This window comes from Zea mays, chromosome 3 (genome assembly GCF_902167145.1).
Source record: "Zea mays cultivar B73 chromosome 3, Zm-B73-REFERENCE-NAM-5.0, whole genome shotgun sequence".
In the NCBI taxonomy this organism is placed as follows: domain Eukaryota; kingdom Viridiplantae; phylum Streptophyta; class Magnoliopsida; order Poales; family Poaceae; genus Zea; species Zea mays.
In genome coordinates, this window is record NC_050098.1 from 10,485,516 (window position 1) to 10,505,680 (window position 20,165).

Here is a 20,165-nt window from a genome sequence, read left to right on the forward strand (position 1 = left end):
CTTGAGCCCATAAAGCGCCTTTGAGAGTTTATACATATGGTTAGGGTACTTGCTATCTTCAAAACCGGAAGGTTGCTCAACATAGACCTCTTCCTTGATTGGTCCATTGAGGAAGGCACTTTTCACGTCCATTTGGTAAAGCTTAAAGCCATGGTGAGTAGCATAGGCAAGTAATATGTGAATTGACTCAAGCCTAGCTACGAGTGCATAGGTTTCACCGAAATCCAAACCTTCGACTTGTGAATATCCCTTGGCCACAAGTCGGGCTTTGTTCCTTATCACCACACCATGCTCATCTTGCTTGTTGCAGAATACCCACTTGGTTCCTACAACATTTTGGTTAGGACGTGGAACTAAATGCCATACCTCATTCCTCGTGAAGTTGTTGAGCTCCTCTTGCATTGCCAGCACCCAATCCAAATCTCTTAGGTAGTGTTTGGTTGAGGAGCCAAGTAGAACGAAGCCGTTCCATCCCTGATTCTAGGAACGGAGCCGCTCTGTTCTGTGTTTGGTAATCTGGAACGGAGCGGCTCTGTTTTTTGTTTGGTTGCAGAGTGAACGGAACGGAGCGTGACTGTGAGAGCGGAATGGGAACGGAGCGGCTCCGTCCGGTTGATTTTTTGGAGCGGAATGGTTCCGGATCTGAGGAGAATATTCCTTAATTGGAGCCATTCCGTTCTAGTTACTTTGTAACCAAACAGCAACAAAACTGGGACAGAACGGCTCCGTTCTACTTGGCTCTTCAACCAAACACTACCTTAGTGCATCCTCCACCCTGTATGGCTCAATAGAGGACACAAAAGAGTAATGTTCACAAAAATCAGTGACTCGAGATCAAGTGGTTACCCCCTTATGAATGTCACCGAGAATGGAGTTCACGTGGTGATCTCTTTGAATCGCTTGGTGGAATCTTGGGTGTGGCGGTCTTTGACCCTGATCATCTTCCTTGTCTTGATCAACTTCATCTCCTCCTTGATCATTGTTCTCCTCTTGAGGTGGCTCATCCTCTTGATCTTCAATTTCATCATCTTGAGCATGATCCTCATCTTGAGTTGGCAGAGATGCTTGATTTGAAGATGACGATTGAATTTGTGCTTGAGTGGGCTCTTCGGATTCCTTAGGACACACATCCCCAATGGACATGTTCCTTAGCGCGACGCACGGAGCCTCTTCATCAGCTCATCAAGATCAACTTGCTCCACTTGGGAGCCATTAGTCTCATCAAACACAGTGTCACAAGAAACCTCAACTAATCCAGTGGATTTGTTGAAGACTCTGTATGCCCTTTTGTTTGAGTCATAACCAAGTAAAAAGCCTTCTACAGCCTTAGAAGCAAATTTAGATTTTCTACCTCTTTTAACAAGAATAAAGCATTTGCTACCAAAGACTCTAAAATATGAAACATTGGGCTTTTTACCGGTGAGGAGTTCGTATGATGTCTTCTTGAGGATTCGGTGAAGGTAGAGCCAGTTGATGGAGTAGCAGGTGGTGTTAATCGCCTCAGCCCAAAACCGGTCTAGAGACTTGTATTCATCAAGCATGGTCCTTGCCATGTCCAGTAGAGTTATATTCTTCCTCTCCACTACACCATTTTTTTGAGGTGTGTAGGGAGAAGAGAACTCATGCTTGATGCCCTCCTCCTCAAGAAAGCCTTCAATTTGAGAGTTCTTGAACTCCGTCCCGTTGTCGCTTCTTATCTTTTTGATTCTCAATCCAAACTCATTTTGAGCCCGTCTCAAGAATCCTTTTAAGGTCTCTTGCGTTTGTGATTTTTCCTACAAAAAGAACACCCAAGTGAAGCGAGAATAATCATCCACAATTACAAGACAGTACTTACTCCCGCCGATGCTTATGTAAGCTATCGAGCCGAATAGATCCATGTGGAGTAACTCCAGTGGTTGTCCGTTGTCATTATGTTCTTGTGTGGATGATGGGCACCAACTTGCTTTCCTGCTTAACATGCGCTACAAACCCTGTCTTTCTCAAAATGAACATTTGTTAGTCCCAAAATGTGTTCTCCCTTTAGAAGCTTGTGAAAATTCTTCATCCCAACATGGGCTAGTCGGCGATGCCAGAGCCAACCCATATTCGTCTTAGCAATTAAGCAAGTATCGAGTTCAGCTCTATTAAAATCAACTAAGTATAGCTAACCCTCTAATACTCCCTTAAATGCTACTGAATCATCACTTCTTCTAAAGATAGTAACACATGTATCCGTAAAAAGACAGTTGTAGCCCATTTTGCATAATTGAGAGACTGAAAGTAAATTGTAATCTAAAGAATCTACAAGAAAAACATTGAAAACAGAATGGTCAGGTGATGTAGCGATTTTACCAAGTCCTTTGACCAAACCTTGATTTCCATCCGCGAATGTGATAGCTCTTTGGGGATCTTCGCTTTTCTCGTAGGAGGAGAACATCTTTTTCTCCCCTGTCATGTGGTTTGTGCACCCGCTATCAATAATTCAACTTGAGCCCCCGGATGCATAAACCTGCAAAACAATTTAGGCCTTGTTCTTAGGTACCCAAACAGTCTTGGGTCCTTTGATGTTAGAAATAAGCACCTTGGTTATCCAAACACTAGTCTTTGACCCCTTGTGTTTGCCCCCAACATATTTGGCAACTACTTTGCTTGATTTGTTAGTCAGCACATATGAAGCATCAAAAGTCTTAAATGAAATATTATGATCATTTGATGCAGTAGGAGTTCTCTTTTTAGGCAATTTAACATGGGTTGATTGCCTAGAGTTAGAAGCCTCATTTTTATACATAAAAGCATGGTGTGAAACATTATGAGGTTTTCTAGCATGAATTCTTATAATCTTATGTTCAAGATAACCAGCAGGATATAAAATGTACCCCTCGTTATCCTGAGCCATGTGCGCCTTGCCCTTAACAAAATTAGACAATCTTTTAGGGGCATTAAGTTTGACATTGCTTCCCTGTTGGAAACCAATGCCATCCTTAATCTCAGGGTGTCTCCCACTATAGAGCATGCTTCTAGCAAATTTAAAATTTTCATTTTCTATCTCATGCTCATTAATTTTAGCAGTTAATTGAGCTATATGATCATTTTGTTGTTTAATTAAAGCAAGGTGATCATGAATAGCATCAATATTAACATCTCTACCTCTAGTAAAAATAGCAACATGTTCAACAGTAGATGTAGAGGGTTTGCAAGATTTTAATTCATCAATCTTAGCATGTAAAATAGCATTCTCATTTCTAAGACTGGAAATAGAATCATTGCAAACATTTAAATCCTTAGCCTTGGAGATTAAGCTAGCATTTTCGATTTTAAGGCTAGAAATTGATTCATTCAACTTATCAATCTTAGCAATTAAACTAGCATTATCATTTCTAAAATTGACAATTGAATCATGGCAAATACTAAGCTCTTTAGTCAAGTTTTCATTTTTCTCTACTTCCTGAGCATAAGCATTCTTCACCTTAACATGCTTTTTATTTTCCTTAATAAGGAATTCCTCTTGGCTGTCCAAGAGTTCATCTTTCTCATGAATGACACCTATCAATTCATTTAATTTTTCCTTTTGTTGCATGTTAAGGTTGGCAAAAAGACTAAGCAAGTTATCTTCATCTTCACTAGAACTATCCTCATCACAAGATGTAGTATACTTGGGGTGGTTCTAGTTTGTACCTTCTTTTTCTTGCCATCCTTTGCCATGAAGCATTTGTGGCCGACGTTGGGGAAGAGAAGTCCCTTGTTGACGGCGATGTTTGCGGCATCCTCGTCGGAGGAGGAGTCGGTGGAGCTCACGTCGGAGTCCCATTCCCGACACACGTGGGCATCGCCGCCCTTCTTCTTGTAGTACTTCTTCTTTTCCTTATTCCTCCCCTTCTTGTCGTTGTCCCTATCACTATCACTAGACATAGGGCATTTAGCGATAAAATGACCGGGCTTACCACACTTGTAGCACACCCTTTTGGAACGGGGCTTGTAGTCTTTCCCCTTCTTTGCTTGAGGATTTGGCGAAAGATCTTGATGATGAGCGCCATCTCCTCGTTGTCGAGCTTGGAGGCGTCGATATGGAGCCTACTTGATGTAGACTCATTTTTCTTCTCCTCCATCGCTTTGAATGCGACGGGTTGCACCTCAGGTGTGGGGGCACCGCCTTGCTCCAAGTTGACAATTTGTTTGGAGCCTTTGATCATTAATTCAAAGCTCACAAACTTCCCTATTACCTCCTTGGGAGACATTAGCTTATATCTAGGATCACCAAGTATTAATTGAACTTGAGTAGGATTACGAAATACGAGTGATCTAAGAATAACCTTGACCATTTCATGGTCATCCCATTTTGTGCTCCCGAGGTTGCGCACTTGATTCACTAAGGTCTTGAGCCGGTTGTACATGGCTTGTGGCTCCTCTCCTTGGTTGAGGACGAATCGACCGAGCTCCCCCTTGATCGTCTCCCGCTTGGTGATCTTGGTCACCTCGTCCCCTTCATGTGCAATCTTGAGGACGTCCCAAATTTCTTTGGCCGTCTTTAACCCTTGCACCTTATTATACTCCTCTCGACACAAGGTGGCGAGAAGTATAGTTGTGGCTTGGGAGTTAAAGTGCCGAATTTGGTCGGCCTCGTCCGAATCGTAGTCCTTGTCCCCTACCTTCGGTACCTGCACTCCATACTCAACAATATCCCAAAGACTTTTGTGGAGAGATGTTAAATGGAGCATCATCTTATTACTCCACATAGAATAATCCTCACCATCTAAGGATGGTGGTTTGCCTAAGGGAACAGAAAGTAATGGAGTGCGCTTAGAGATGCGAGAGTAGCGGAGGGGCATCTTACTATACTTCTTGCGCTCATGGCGCTTAGAAGTATTGGACGACGAGTTGGAGCCGAAGGTGGAGGGCGACGATGAGTCGGTCTCGTAGTAGACCACTTTCTTCATCTTCTTCTTCTTGTCGCCTCTCCGATGGGTCTTGTTGGAGGAAGAGGATTCCTCCTTATGCTTGTGGCTGGACTCCCTCGAATGGGTTCTCCCTGAGCTTGCGGACTTGTCGTCGCTGGTCACGATTTCCCTCTTGGTGTGATCTCCAGACATCACTTCGAGTGGTTAGACTCTAATGAAGCACCGGGCTCTGATACCAATTGAAAGTCTCCTAGAGGGGGTGGATAGACGGAAACTGAAATTTTCAACTTTAAACACACTACAAGCTGGGGTTAGCATTAGAATAAAATCTGAGTCCGAGAGAGAGGAGAAAACAAATCAACCAAGAAAATAAAGCGGATGACACAGTGATTTGTTTTACCAAGGTTCGGTTCTAAAAAACCTATTCCCCGTTGAGGTGGTCACAAAGACCGGGTCTCTTTCAACCCTTTCCCTCTCTCAAACGACACTTAGACCGAGTGAGCCTTCTCCTTAATCAAACGTGTCACTTAGACCCCACAAGGACCACCACACACTTTGTGTCTCTTGCTTTGATTACAAGTCACTTAGAGAACAAGAATGGGTAAGAAGAAAGCCAACCAAGAAACCAGAGCAACAAAGAAACACAAGAACGATCCTCTCGTAAGTCCTAAAGACTAGAATTGATTTAGGGACTTTGATAGGATCGAAGGCTTTGATTTGTGTCTTGGAGTGTTGTGTTTTGCTCTTGTATTGAATGGAGTGTGATGAATGCTTGGATGGTTGGAGTGGAGGTGGTTGGGGGGTATTTATAGCCCTCAACCACCAAAACAACAGTTGGGGGGTGGCTGCTGTCGATGGGCGCACCGGACAGTCCGGTGCGCTAGCCACATCACCCAACCGTTAGGGTTTATCCGTTGGAGCTTTGTCTTCTTGTGGCACTGGACAGTCTGGTGCCGCACCGGACAGGTACTGTGCACTGTCCGGTGCGCCTTTGGCGGCTGCTCTGACTTCTGCACGAACTGTCCGCGCACTGTAGCGTTGCAGGCGACTGTTGAAGTCGACCATTGCGCTGGCTAGTCGTTGCTCCGCTGGTGCACCGGATAGTCCGGTGGCACACCGGACAGTCCGGTGAATTATAGCGGAGCGGCGACTGAGAAACCCGAAGCTGAAGAGTTTGGAGTTGTACGGCCTGGTGCACCGGATAGTCCGGTGCGCCAGACCAGGGCACACTTCGATTTCTTTTGCTCCTTTCTTTTTGAACCCTAACTTGATCTTTTATTGGTTTGTGTTGAACCTTTATGCACCTATAGAATATATAATCTAGAGCAAACTAGTTAGTCCAATTATTTGCGTTGGGCATTCAACCACCAAAATTATTTATAGGAAAAGGTTAAACCCTATTTCCCTTTCAGTCGCCTACCCATTGTAGTAACATTTGATGTAATGTAGAAGGTACACATTGGTTAGCATGAATCCAATCCCTGCCTAGGATTAGACTGTAATTTCCTTCTACGTCAACGACGAAGAATGCAGCAGCAAGGGTCTTAGTCCCGATGGTTAATTAAACGGACGTGACTCCCCTGGCTTTGATCGAACTATCAGTTCCAACATCGCTGAGGGTCATGTTGGTCTTGACAAGTTCGTCATCTTGTTTACCTAATTTTCTGTATAATGAATAAGGCATTAGATTTACAGTTGTCCCTCCATCTACCAACATTTTAGCAATCGGTATCCCATCAGTGTGATCGCGCACGAAGAGCAGCTTCAAATGATTTACTGATTCCTTTGGTTTAGTGAACGCGACTTCTTTAGGACTAAAATCAAACTGGGCAACAATAGGTTCATCGTCGTCGACAATAGTACAATCAGCAGAAAATGTAATAATATTTACATACATACCTGAGCGTTCTGGAGAAGCTTCATAGTCGACCAGGTCTTCTCCCAGTAGGTCATCCTCCTCCATTGGTGTCGGCATGTCGTCGGAGGCGTCCTGGTGTGGTGCGGACTGTCCGGACTCAGGGGTCGGACGGTCCGCGCCTTGTGTAGATGGTCCAGCCTTTTTAGCCGGACTGTCTGCCATACCTGCAGGGTGCTACACAAGTGTTGTTTTATTTTCTATTTTTGTGGTCGTTTGCTTTTCCTCAACGACATTTGGTCTCTATTTCTTTTGCGGTGGCGGATACTGTGGATGTGTGTCATTGAATATCTTTTCTGCCTCCTTTTCTTGGTTCTCTTTTGCTCTTAGGCGCTGTAATTTTCGCTTTTGGGACCGTGTCAATCCCGCAGGGCACCATCGAGGCATGGAGTATTCTGGATTGGCTGTTTTGATGGCAGTCGTATCTTCTTTTTGGGTTGTGTTGGTCGATTCACCAAAAATCATTGGCTCTTCATTATTTTCCTGTATGATGACATCTACAGTACCTATTTTGATGATATCCTTTAGCCCTTCATTATTTTCCTGTATGATGACATCTGCAGTACCTATTTTGATGATATCCTTTTTTTGTTGTTCTTTCGGTCGCTGCAAGTATATGACCCCCTGCTAGATTGGTCGGCCTTTGAGGTCGAGTACTCCGGCAATCTTGTTGGGCTTGTGCCTAGTGACCGGATTGAGCGACGCTCAATTGGTCTTGTACTGGAGGTGCCAACCTGTTGAATACAGATGTTTGGGGTGCCCCCTAAGCGAGGTATTGTGGTATTCCAAATGGATATGGTGGCATGCCTCTCATTTTATTTGGGACATATGGTGGAGGTATGTATGTGTATGGATATGGCATAGGTGGATATGGGGGTGAAGGTGTCCATGTAGGTATGTTAGGTCTCAAATGGACAGTACGACCTTCCATTTTTCCGATTGGTGGGGTGGTCCAATCGGTCTTACCTGATGTTGCTCACGAATGGGCGAGCGAGGTCGCTTTGCTGGCCGGTCACTAGGGCCGGCCTTCTTCTTCACATATTTGGACAATAACTGATCGAAAGTCGGGCCAGATTTGATCAGTCGATCAGCTGCTTTAAACGTATTAGTTTTCCACGTACCTATCTCTGTTCGTCGTGGTTTGAAGGTACGCGGTCGTTGCGGGTCTTGAGTATAACCGGACCGTCCGCTGGAATTCTCCAGACCGTCTGGCTTAGTCCTAGACCATCTGCACCTATGTGTCGGACCGTCCGAGATACGCAGCACGGGCTCCTGCTCCTGCCTCTTGGTCTGTGCTTGCCCCCAGTGTCGGAGGTCATGATGGTCACCTTAAGAGTCTCCCCTCCATCAGGAGTCTTCTCGGCCACCACTTTTCTGCAAGAAATCTTATGATTCCCATCGACCTCTCTTGCGTTGCCGATGATTATCTCTTTGTCTTTGCCTTTATCGGTTGTGCTTGGCCGAATCAGGACCCTTTTGCCCTCGAAGTTGATCATGTTTATCAAAAAGGGCTCCGTGTCTACCTTCATTTCCTAAAATTTCAATCATCCTTCATTAATGGCCGATTGAATCTGTCGACGGAATACATTACAATCATTAGTGGCATGAGAAAATGAGTTATGCCACTTGCAGTATGCACAACGTTTTAGTTCGTCGGCGGATGGAACAATATGATTTATTTTAATGTTGCCATTTTTGAGTAATTCATCAAATATTTTATCACATTTGCCAACATTAAATGTAAACTTAACTTTCTCTTGTCGTTTCTTTTGAACCGACTGTAAGGAGGAACAAGCCGAAGATTCAGCCTGTTTTGGCCAAACCATTTCAGCCGCGTATACCTCTCCTGATTCGTCATCCGAGCTGCTTTGGTCGCACTCTACTATATGCACATTGTGACAAATTGTTTTAGTAGTTTCTTTGCTTCGGCTCTCACAAGCTAAAGCTCTTTGATGTAATTGTGCTAGTGTAAAGAACTGGATACCTTCTAATATTTCTTTTAAATAATATCGTAGTCCATTGAAGGCTAATCCTGCTAGCTGTTTTTCCGCTAATTATATTTGGAAGCATCAGTTTCTTGTATCCCGAAATCTTTGGATATAGTCATTAACCGATTCGTCTTTCCCCTGTCGTAAGGCTACTAGGTCTACCATGCGAATGTTGTTCCTGTCAAGGATAACGAAAATAAACGCACGCGGAATGCTTCTGTGTCGGCCAATTCTCCTAATTGTGTTAGAAACTGGCCAATGTGTTCGCGTGTGCTTTTCCCTTGATCACCCGAAAATTTTGCGAATTCAGATATCCTGGTTCCCTGTGGGTATGGATGATGATCAAATCGGTTGTCATAAGGTTTCCGATATGATTGTCCCGCAGGGACCATGCTTACTCCGAGTTTATCTCGGAACGCCCCGGCTATTTTTTCCCTTACTATATCAATGACAGCCGGTGCGAGACCACCGGCTCTCTGGTCAACCATAGGTGGGATTGCCTGGATATTAGCATGTTGTATTCCCCCCATTGGTTTGAGTTATATGGTGCATTATTATTTGCCTTATATGGTTCATAGGATGGACCGTTCCTTTCCGGCCTTCTAGGCGTGAAAGGAAAGTATTCGCTCCCATGGGCCTGAGAATCTGTGTTAATGGGCTGGTGCATTGTGTAGTGTGAGGGAATGTGTTGCTGGGACGGATGAGGATTCAAGTAGCAATCCTCCTCAACAAAACTCTGCTCTAGACCGTCCGGCGGTATGCGTGGATTGTCCGGGTATGTGCCCGGACCATCCGTGATTGTACGCGGACCGTCCGTCGCTGCATGAGGACGGTCCAACTGGGTAATTTAGGTTTTGCGCGGTATTGAGAGCACCTAGAGGGGGGTGAATAGGTGATCCTAGAAAACTTAAAACTTAAGCCACAAAACTTGGTTAAGTGTTAGTACAATAATTGCCGAGTGGCTAGAGAGGAGTCTCAACAAAACACAATAACCACAAAGATATCAATCACACAGATGGCACGGTGGTTATCCCGTGGTTCGGCCAAGACCAACGCTTGCCTATTCCACGTTGTGGCGTCCCAACGGACGAGGGTTGCAATCAACCCCTCTCAAGCGGTCCAAAGACCCACTTGAATACCACGGTGTTTTCTTTGCTTTTCTTAATCCCGTTTGCGAGGAATCTCCACAACTTGGAGTCTCTCGCCCTTACACTTGAAGTTCACAAAGAAGCACAGAGTAAGGGAGGGATTAGCAACTCACACAAGACACAAAGATCACAGCAAATACGCACACACGGAACCCAGACTTAAGCTCGAATGGCTAGCACACTAGAACGGAGCTCAAATCACTAGAATGGCGAACAAGTGCGCAAGAATGATGTGTGAGTGATCAAGAGTGCTCAAGGAATGCTTGGTTTCATCCTCCATGCGCCTAGGGGTCCCTTTTATAGCCCCAAGGCAGCTAGGAGCCGTTGAGAGCAATCTGGGAAGGCAAATCTTGCCTTCTGTCGTCTGGTGCACCGGACACTGTCCGGTGCTCGATTTCTTTCCTTAACTGGCGCAGCCGACCGTTGGCAGCCAGAGAGCCGTTGGCGCACCGGACATGTCCGGTGCACACCGGACAGTCCGGTGCCCCCTTCTAGCTGTTGGCTCGGCCACATGTCCCGCGCAGATCGTGCGGCCGACCGTTGGCCCGGCCGACCGTTGGCTCACCGGACAGTCCGGTGCACACCGGATAGTCCGGTGAATTATAGCCGTATGTCGCCGGTGAATTCCCGAGAGCGACCACTTCGCTCGAACCAGCTTGGCGCACCGGACACTGTCCGGTGCACCACCGGACAGTCCGGTGCTCCCAGACTGAGCAGATTCTTGGCTGCTTGAGCCAAGACATTTTCAATTGGATTTTTCCTGTTTCCAGCACTTAGACACAATACATTAGTCTCTAAAACAATGTACTAAGTCTGAGAAACATACCTTTATCCTTGATTTGTACTTTGTCCACCATTTTACACTTAGGCACTTGTGTTGGACACTAAATCACCAAAATACTTAGAAATGGCCCAAGGGCACATTTCCCTTCCAATCTCCCCCTTTTTGGTGATTTATGCCAACACAATATAAAGCAAGTAGAACAAGTACAAAATCAATTCAAATAAGAACTCAAATTGTTTTGATTCAAATTTGACATATATGGATCACTCTTTGCCACCACTTGGTTTGTTTTTGCAAATCAAACTCAAATTTCTATCTCTAAGTCAAATACACATGTTAAGACATAAAGAGAGTCATTCCAAAAGAAATTGATTCAAGATTTCAAAAACTCCCCTTTTTCCATAATCAACACTTCTCCCCACAAGAAGCCAACTTTTGACAAGAGAGACAATAAAAGAGTTTTGACAAAACAAAAGCTCTACTATACTATTTTCAAAATCTCTCAAGTGGTAGCTGATCCATTTATTGCTTTTACCTTTATTTTCTCCCCCTTTGGCATCAAGCACCAAAACGGGATCAATCTTGGCCCTAGAGCCCCATTGCCTCACCAAAATCTTCAATAAGAATACAAAGGCAATAAGAGTACATGAGATGAACTTGGAATAAGTTACCCTCTCATCGGAGTGCAGTGGAAGTCTTTCATGGTCCAAGTCCACCTTTTCCCTTTCAATCCTTCTTTGAGACTAAATCAGGCAAACTCAAGCACATGGTTAGTCTCAAAGGGTCAAGTTGTAACACATCTCCCCCTAAACATGTGCATCACTTTGCAACGGACTTGTGAGGTCCAGGGAGTGTTTCTACAACTTGAGCACCATTACTAAGCAACAAAATGCATACGGAACATGATCAAAGGCATAAACACATGTATGCTATAAATCAATCCAAGTTCCGCGAATCTAAGACATTTAGCTCACTACGCAACCTGCAAAAGGTCTTCTCATCTAGAGGCTTGGTAAAGATATCGGCTAGCTGGTTCTCGGAGCTAACATGGAACACCTCGATATCCCCCTTTTGCTGGTGATCTCTCAAAAAGTGATGCCGGATGTCTATGTGCTTTGTGCGGCTGTGCTCAACAGGATTTTCCGCCATGCTGATAGCACTCTCATTATCACATAGGAGTGGGACTTTGCTCAGATTGTAGCCAAAGTCCCTGAGGGTTTGCCTCATCCAAAGTAGTTGCGCGCAACACTGTCCTGCGGCAACGTACTCGGCCTCAGCGGTGGATAGGGCAACAGAAGTTTGTTTCTTAGAGTTCCACGACACTAGGGACCTTCCTAAGAATTGGCACGTCCCTGATGTACTCTTCCTATCGACCTTACATCCAGCATAGTCGGAATCTGAATATCCAATCAAGTCAAAGGTAGACCCCTTAGGATACCAGATCTCGAAGCAAGGCGTAGAGACTAAATATCTAAGGATTCGCTTCACTGCCACTAAGTGACACTCCTTAGGATCGGATTGAAATCTAGCACACATGCATACGCTAAGCATAATATCCGGTCTACTTGCACATAAATAGAGTAAAGACCCTATCATAGACCGGTATGCCTTTTGATCAACGGACTTACCTCCTTTGTTGAGGTCGGTGTGTCCGTCGGTCCCCATCGGAGTCTTTGCGGGCTTGGCGTCCTTCATCCCAAACCGCTTTAGCAAGTCTTGCGTGTACTTCGTTTGGGAGATGAAGGTGCCGTCCTTGAGTTGCTTCACTTGGAACCCAAGGAAGTAGTTCAACTCGCCCATCATTGACATCTCGAATTTCTGCGTCATCACCCTGCTAAACTCTTCACAAGACTTTTTATTAGTAGAACCAAATATTATGTCATCGACATAAATTTGGCACACAAACAGATCACCGTCACAAGTCTTAGTGAAAAGAGTTGGATCGGCTTTCCCAACCTTAAAAGCATTAGCATTTAAGAAATCTCTAAGGCATTCATACCATGCTCTTGGGGCTTGCTTAAGTCCATAGAGCGCCTTAGAGAGCTTACACACGTGGTCGGGGTACCGTTCATCCTCGAAGCCAGGGGGTTGCTCCACGTACACCTCCTCCTTGCTTGGCCCGTTGAGGAAAGCGCTCTTCACATCCATTTGGAACAACCTGAAAGAATGGTGAGCGGCATATGCTAGCAAGATACGAATGGACTCTAGCCTAGCCACAGGAGCAAAAGTCTCCTCAAAGTCCAAACCTGCGACTTGGGCATAACCTTTTGCCACAAGTCGAGCCTTGTTCCTTGTCACCACCCCGTGCTCGTCTTGTTTGTTGCGGAACACCCACTTGGTTCCCACAACATTTTGCTTAGGATGAGGCACCAGCGTCCAAACTTCATTCCTCTTGAAGTTGTTGAGCTCCTCTTGCATGGCCAACACCCAGTCCGGATCTAGCAAGGCCTCTTCGACCCTGAAAGGCTCAATAGAAGAGACAAAGGAGTAATGCTCACAAAAATTAACTAATCGAGATCGAGTAGTTACTCCCTTGCTAATATCACCCAGAATTTGATCGACGTGATGATCCCTTTGAATCATCGCTCGAACTTGGGTTGGAGGTGTCGGTTGCGCTTCTTCCTCCATCACATGATCATCTTGTGCTCCCCCTTGATCACACGCCTCCTGTTGATGAACCTGTTCATCGTCTTGAGTTGGGGGATGCACCATAGTTGAGGAAGAAGGTTGATCTTGCTCCTTTTGTTCCTGTGGTCGTACATCACCAATCGCCATGGTTCGTATAGCGGCCGTCGGAACATCTTCTTCATCTACATCATCAAGATCAACAACTTGCTCTCTTGGAGAGCCATTAGTCTCATCAAATACAACGTCGCTAGAGACTTCAACCAAACCCGATGATTTGTTGAAGACCCTATACGCCTTTGTATTTGAATCATAACCTAACAAAAACCCTTCTACAGCTTTGGGAGCAAATTTGGATTTTCTACCCTTCTTCACTAGAATGTAGCATTTGCTCCCAAATACACGAAAGTAAGATACATTGGGTTTGTTACCGGTTAGAAGCTCATACGACGTCTTCTTGAGGAGGCGATGAAGGTAGACCCTGTTGATGGCGTGGCAAGCCGTGTTCACGGCTTCCGACCAAAAGCACTCGGGAGTCTTGAACTCTTCAAGCATCGTCCTTGCCATATCGATGAGCGTCCTGTTCTTCCTCTCTACCACACCATTTTGTTGTGGTGTGTAGGGAGCGGAGAACTCGTGCTTGATCCCTTCCTCCTCAAGGAACTCCTCCACTTGAAGATTCTTGAACTCGGACCCGTTGTCGCTCCTTATCTTCTTCACCTTGAGCTCAAACTCATTTTGAGCTCTCCTTAGGAAGCGCTTGAGGGTCCCTTGGGTTTCAGACTTATCCTGCAAAAAGAATACCCAAGTGAAGCGGGAAAAGTCATCCACAATAACTAAACCATACTTACTTCCCCCTATGCTTAGATAGGCGACAGGTCCGAAGAGGTCCATATGCAGCAGCTCCAGGGGCCTTGTTGTGGTCATCACATTCTTGCTGTGATGTGCTCCTCCCACCTGTTTACCTGCTTGACATGCTGCACAAGGTCTATCTTTTTCGAATTGCACATTAGATAATCCTATCACGTGGTCTCCCTTTAGAAGCTTGTGAAGATTCTTCATCCCTACATGTGCTAAGCGGCGATGCCACAGCCAGCCCATGCTAGTCTTAGCAATTAAACATGCATCTAGACCGGCCTCTTCTTTTGCAAAATCAACTAAGTAAAGCTTGCCGTCTAATACACCTTTAAAAGCTAATGAACCATCACTTCTTCTAAAGACAGACACATCTATGTTTGTGAATAAACAATTGTATCCCATATTGCATAATTGACTAACAGATAGTAGATTATATCCCAGAGACTCAACTAAAAACACATTAGAAATAGAGTGCTCATTTGAGATTGCAATTTTACCTAACCCTTTTACCTTGCCCTGGTTCCCGTCACCGAATATTATTGAATCTTGGGAATCCTTATTTTTGACGTAGGAGGTGAACATCTTCTTCTCCCCCGTCATATGGTTTGTGCATCCGCTATCGATAATCCAGCTTGAGCCCCCGGATGCATAAACCTGCAAGGTAAATTTAGGCTTGGGACTTAGGTACCCAACTCTTGTTGGGTCCTACAAGGTTAGTCACAATTGTCTTAGGGACCCAAATGCAAGTTTTATCACCCTTGCATTTTGCCCCTAATTTCCTAGCAACTATCTTCCTATCCTTTCTACAAATAGCAAAGGAAGCATCACAAGCATGATAAATTGTAGAAGGTTCATTAACTTTCCTAGGAATATTGACAACATTTCTCCTAGGCATATGATGAACAATATTTCTTCTAAACACATTTCTACCATACATATAGGAAGAACTAGAAGCAAACATGGCATAAGAATCATAGGCATGTGAATCAAAAGCATTACAACTCCTATGAGACTGTCTTCTATCATTGTACATAAAAGCATGATTCCTTTTAGTACTACTTGCCATAGGGGCTTTCCCTTTCTCCTTGGCGAAGATGGGAGCCTTATGGCTTGTTAAGTTCTTGGCTTCCCTCTTGAAGCCAAGTCCATCCTTAATTGAGGGGTGTCTACCAATTGTGTAGGCATCCCTCGCAAATTTTAGTTTATCAAACTCACTTTTGCTAGCCTTAAGTTGGGCATTAAGACTAGCCATTTCATCATTTAACTTTGCAATAGAGGCTATGTGTTCACTACAAGCATCAATATCAAAATCTTTACATCTATTGCAAATAACAACGTTTTCTACACAAGTTGTTGATTTACTAGCTATTTCTAACTTAGCATTTAAATCATCATTAATGATCCTTAAGCTAGAAATTGTCTCATGGCAAGAAGATAATTCACAAGAAAGCATTTCATTTCTCTTAACTTCTAAGGCATGAGATTCTTGTGCTTCTACAAATTTGTCATGTTCTTCATACAACAAGTCCTCTTGTTTTTCTAAAAGCCTATTCTTATCATTCAAGGCATCAATCAATTCATTAATTTTATCTACCTTGGTTCTATCTAGGCCCTTAAATAAACATGAGTAATCTATTTCATCCTCATCACTAGATTCTTCCTCACTTGAAGAAGCATAAGTAGAGTTTCGAGTACATACCTTCTTCTCCCTTGCCATAAGGCATGTGTGACGCTCGTTGGGGAAGAGGGATGACTTGTTGAAGGCGGTGGCGGCGAGTCCCTCATTGTCGGAGTCGGAAGAGGAGCAATTCGAATCCCACTCCTTGCCTAGATGCGCCTCGCCCTTTGCCTTCTTATAGTTCTTCTTCTTCTCCCTCTTGTTCCCTTGATCCTGATCACTATCATTGTCGGGACAGTTAGCAATAAAATGACCAAGCTTACCACATTTGAAGCATGAGCGCTTCCCCTTTGTCTTGGTCTTGCTTGGCTGCCCTTTGCGACCTTTTAACGCCGTCTTGAATCTCTTGATGATGAGAGCCATCTCTTCATCATTAAGTCCGGCCGCCTCAATTTGTGTCACCTTGCTAGGTAGCGTCCCCTTGCTTCTTGTTGCCTTGAGAGCAAGAGGTTGTGGCTCATTGATTGGACCATTCAATGCATCGTCCACATATCTTGCTTCCTTGATCATCATTCGCCCGCTCACGAACTTTCCAAGTATCTCCTCGGGCGTCATCTTGGTATACCTAGGATTCTCACGAATATTGTTTACAAGATGAGGATCAAGAACAGTAAAAGACCTTAGCATTAGGCGGACGACGTCGTGATCCGTCCATCGCGTGCTTCCATAGCTTCTTATCTTGTTGACAAGGGTCTTTAGCCGGTTGTACGTTTGAGTTGGCTCTTCTCCCCTTATCATAGCGAATCTCCCGAGTTCGCCTTCCACCAACTCCACCTTGGTGAGCATTGTGACATCATTCCCCTCATGAGAGATCTTGAGGGTGTCCCAAATTTGCTTGGCGTTATCCAAGCCGCTCACTTTGTGGTATTCATCCCTGCACAAGGAAGCTAGAAGAACAGTAGTAGCTTGTGCATTTTTATGAATTTGCTCATTGATAAATGTGGGACTATCACTACTATCAAAATGCATTCCATTCTCTACTATCTCCCATATGCTTGGATGGAGAGAGAACAAATGACTACGCATTTTGTGACTCCAAAATCCGTAGTCCTCTCCATCAAAGTGAGGAGGTTTACCAAGTGGGATAGATAATAAATGAGCATTTGTACTTTGATGAATACGAGAGTAATCAAAAGAAAAGTTCGAATTAACCGGTTTCCTTCTCTCGCAGTCGTCGTCCTTTTGGGAAGAGGAAGATTCGTCGCTGTCGTAGTAGACGATCTCCTTGATGCGCCTTGTCTTCTTTTTCTTCCCGTCTTTGCGCTTGTGGCTCGAGCCCGAGTCGGTAGGCTTGTCATCCTTCGGCTCGTTGAAGATAGACTCCTTCTCGTTGTTGTTGACCACCATCCCCTTTCCCTTAGGATCCATCTCTTCGGGCGATTAGTCCCTTCTTGAAGAAAACGACTCTGATACCAATTGAGAGCACCTAGAGGGGGGTGAATAGGTGATCCTGGAAAACTTAAAACTTAAGCCACAAAACTTGGTTAAGTGTTAGTACAATAATTGCCAAGTGGCTAGAGAGGAGTCTCAACAAAACACAATAACCACAAAGATATCAATCACAGAGATGGCACGGTGGTTATCCCGTGGTTCGGCCAAGACCAACGCTTGCCTATTCCACGTTGTGGCGTCCCAACGAACGAGGGTTGCAATCAACCCCTCTCAAGCGATCCAAAGACCCACTTGAATACCACGGTGTTTTCTTTGCTTTTCTTAATCCCGTTTGCGAGGAATCTCCACAACTTGGAGTCTCTCGCCCTTACACTTGAAGTTCACAAAGAAGCACGGAGTAAGGGAGGGATTAGCAACTCACACAAGACACAAAGATCACAGCAAATACGCACACACGGAACCCAGACTTAAGCTCGAATGGCTAGCACACTAGAACGGAGCTCAAATCACTAGAATGGCGAACAAGTGCGCAAGAATGATGTGTGAGTGATCAAGAGTGCTCAAGGAATGCTTCGTTTCATCCTCCATGCGCCTAGGGGTCCCTTTTATAGCCCCAAGGCAGCTAGGAGCCGTTGAGAGCAATCTGGGAAGGCAAATCTTGCCTTCTGTCGTCTGGCGCACCGGACAGTCCGGTGCACACCGGACACTGTCCGGTGCTCGATTTCTTTCCTTAACTGGCGCAGCCGACCGTTGGCAGCCAGAGAGCCGTTGGCGCACCGGACATGTCCGGTGCACACCGGACAGTCCGGTGCCCCCTTCTAGCCGTTGGCTCGGCCACGTGTCCCGCGCAGATCGCGCGGCCGACCGTTGGCCCGGCCGACCGTTGGCTCACCGGACAGTCCGGTGCACACCGGACAGTCCGGTGCACACCGGACAGTCCGGTGAATTATAGCCGTACGTCGCCGGTGAATTCCCGAGAGCGACCACTTCGCTCGAACCAGCTTGGCGCACCGGACACTGTCCGGTGCACCATCGGACAGTCCGGTGCACCACCGGACAGTCCGGTGCTCCCAGACTGAGCAGATTCTTGGCTGCTTGAGCCAAGACATTTTCAATTGGATTTTTCCTGTTTCCAGCACTTAGACACAATACATTAGTCTCTAAAACAATGTACTAAGTCTGAGAAACATACCTTTATCCTTGATTTGTACTTTGTCCACCATTTTACACTTAGGCACTTGTGTTGGACACTAAATCACCAAAATACTTAGAAATGGCCCAAGGGCACATTTCCCTTCCAGGTATGTTGTGGCTCGGGCGCATGTCTTGGTAATTCATTAAAACGGGCCCGACCGTTGCTGGCCCGGACGGTCCGCGCTCACGTGTGGACGGTACGGTCATGTGCAAATCAGCTAATTTATTGCCGATGTGCATAAGAGGTTGTGGTTGCCCAGGGCATGTGTCTATCGGCATCCCATAAAGGGGTTGTAACTGGTCGTGACAACTTGTAGCCGATGAATTACACGTGTTTTCCCCCAATTTAACCTCGTGCGAAGGAAAATTTGCAACAGTAGATTTATCAAATGCAGGTACTAGCCTCCTATAATCATTTTGCATACCCCCTATGATATTTTGCATTTGTTCTCACTGTTCATCTACATAATTTTTAAGAGATTGTAGCTCGTTTGTGTTGCTTACCTCGGGGGTAGTCGTAGTAGGTCGAAGCGAAGCCAGATCCGTCGCCCGTTGCCGAACGACCTTGTTGTTCCTGTCCACTTTGAAGTTGGCCAGAAACTTCGCATTTGCCTCTTGGATCGGCTGCTCCTTGTGCTCCTCGAACTGGAGCTGTTTGTCAGCCAGCAAGGTTTCCCAAGTCGGCTCTATGATATTGCTGGGGAGACTTCATAGTGGACAACCATTAAGGGCCGATTTGATAGGTCTATATGTGTTATCTCCAGCGGAGTCGCCAAAAAGTGTGTTGATACCTTTTTGGGGCGCCAATCACTAAACAAGAACCGGCGGCGGTGCTCTCTGCAGAGGGGCGGACGGTCCGCGGCCTGGTGCAGGGCTTAGGTTCTCCTGCCTGACGGCCGGACGGTCCGCGCGTGCGCAGGGGGCGGTGAAGGTCGCCGGCGGCGCCTGGATCTCGCTCCAAGGAGGGACCCCATCGGGGAGGAGAGATCCTAGGTGATGTCTAGGCTCGGGCAGACCGACCTAGACTCCTCTAATCGACGTAGAGTCGAATAGAAGCGGAGAATTTGGGGATTGAGAGACTAAACTGGAACTAGACTAGAACTACTCCTAATTGTATAGAAAATAAATGCGAGATAAAAGTTTATTGATTCGATTGATGATTACAAATCGGACGTATTCCTCTATATTTATAGAGGAGGGGGCTGGATCCATTACAAACAAACTCCCCGAGCTAATTCCGTGAATCTCGTCAACAAACACAGCAAGAAACTCGGAACCCTAATCAGTTCTGCGCGCGCGCAGACCGTCCGGCTTCCTATTTTGCGCCTCAACAATGGTATTGTAATCATTGTGCGTTAATATTTTATCGAATGTTTTGTGTGCCGTCACAACGCACGGGTATCTAACTAGTTTCCTAAAATGTTATAGCTGCTGGTGATATGCTTAGGGTCTGTTTGGTTGGGCTGTGGCTGTGAAAAAAGCTGCTGTGAGCTGTAGAAAAAGCTGCTGTGGGCTATAAGTTGTTAAAAAGCTAAAAAACATTTGGTGGAAACCACTAAAAGTCGTTAAAAATTCTTCGATTTATGTTTTCACAGTTCCATTCGAAAAGCCACTAAAAGCAGGTCCAGGGGTGCTTTCAGATTTGCACTACGAGAAAGTCGGCTTTTAGAAAAAGCTGCTTCCTGGATTCAGCCCTTTGGTTGGCT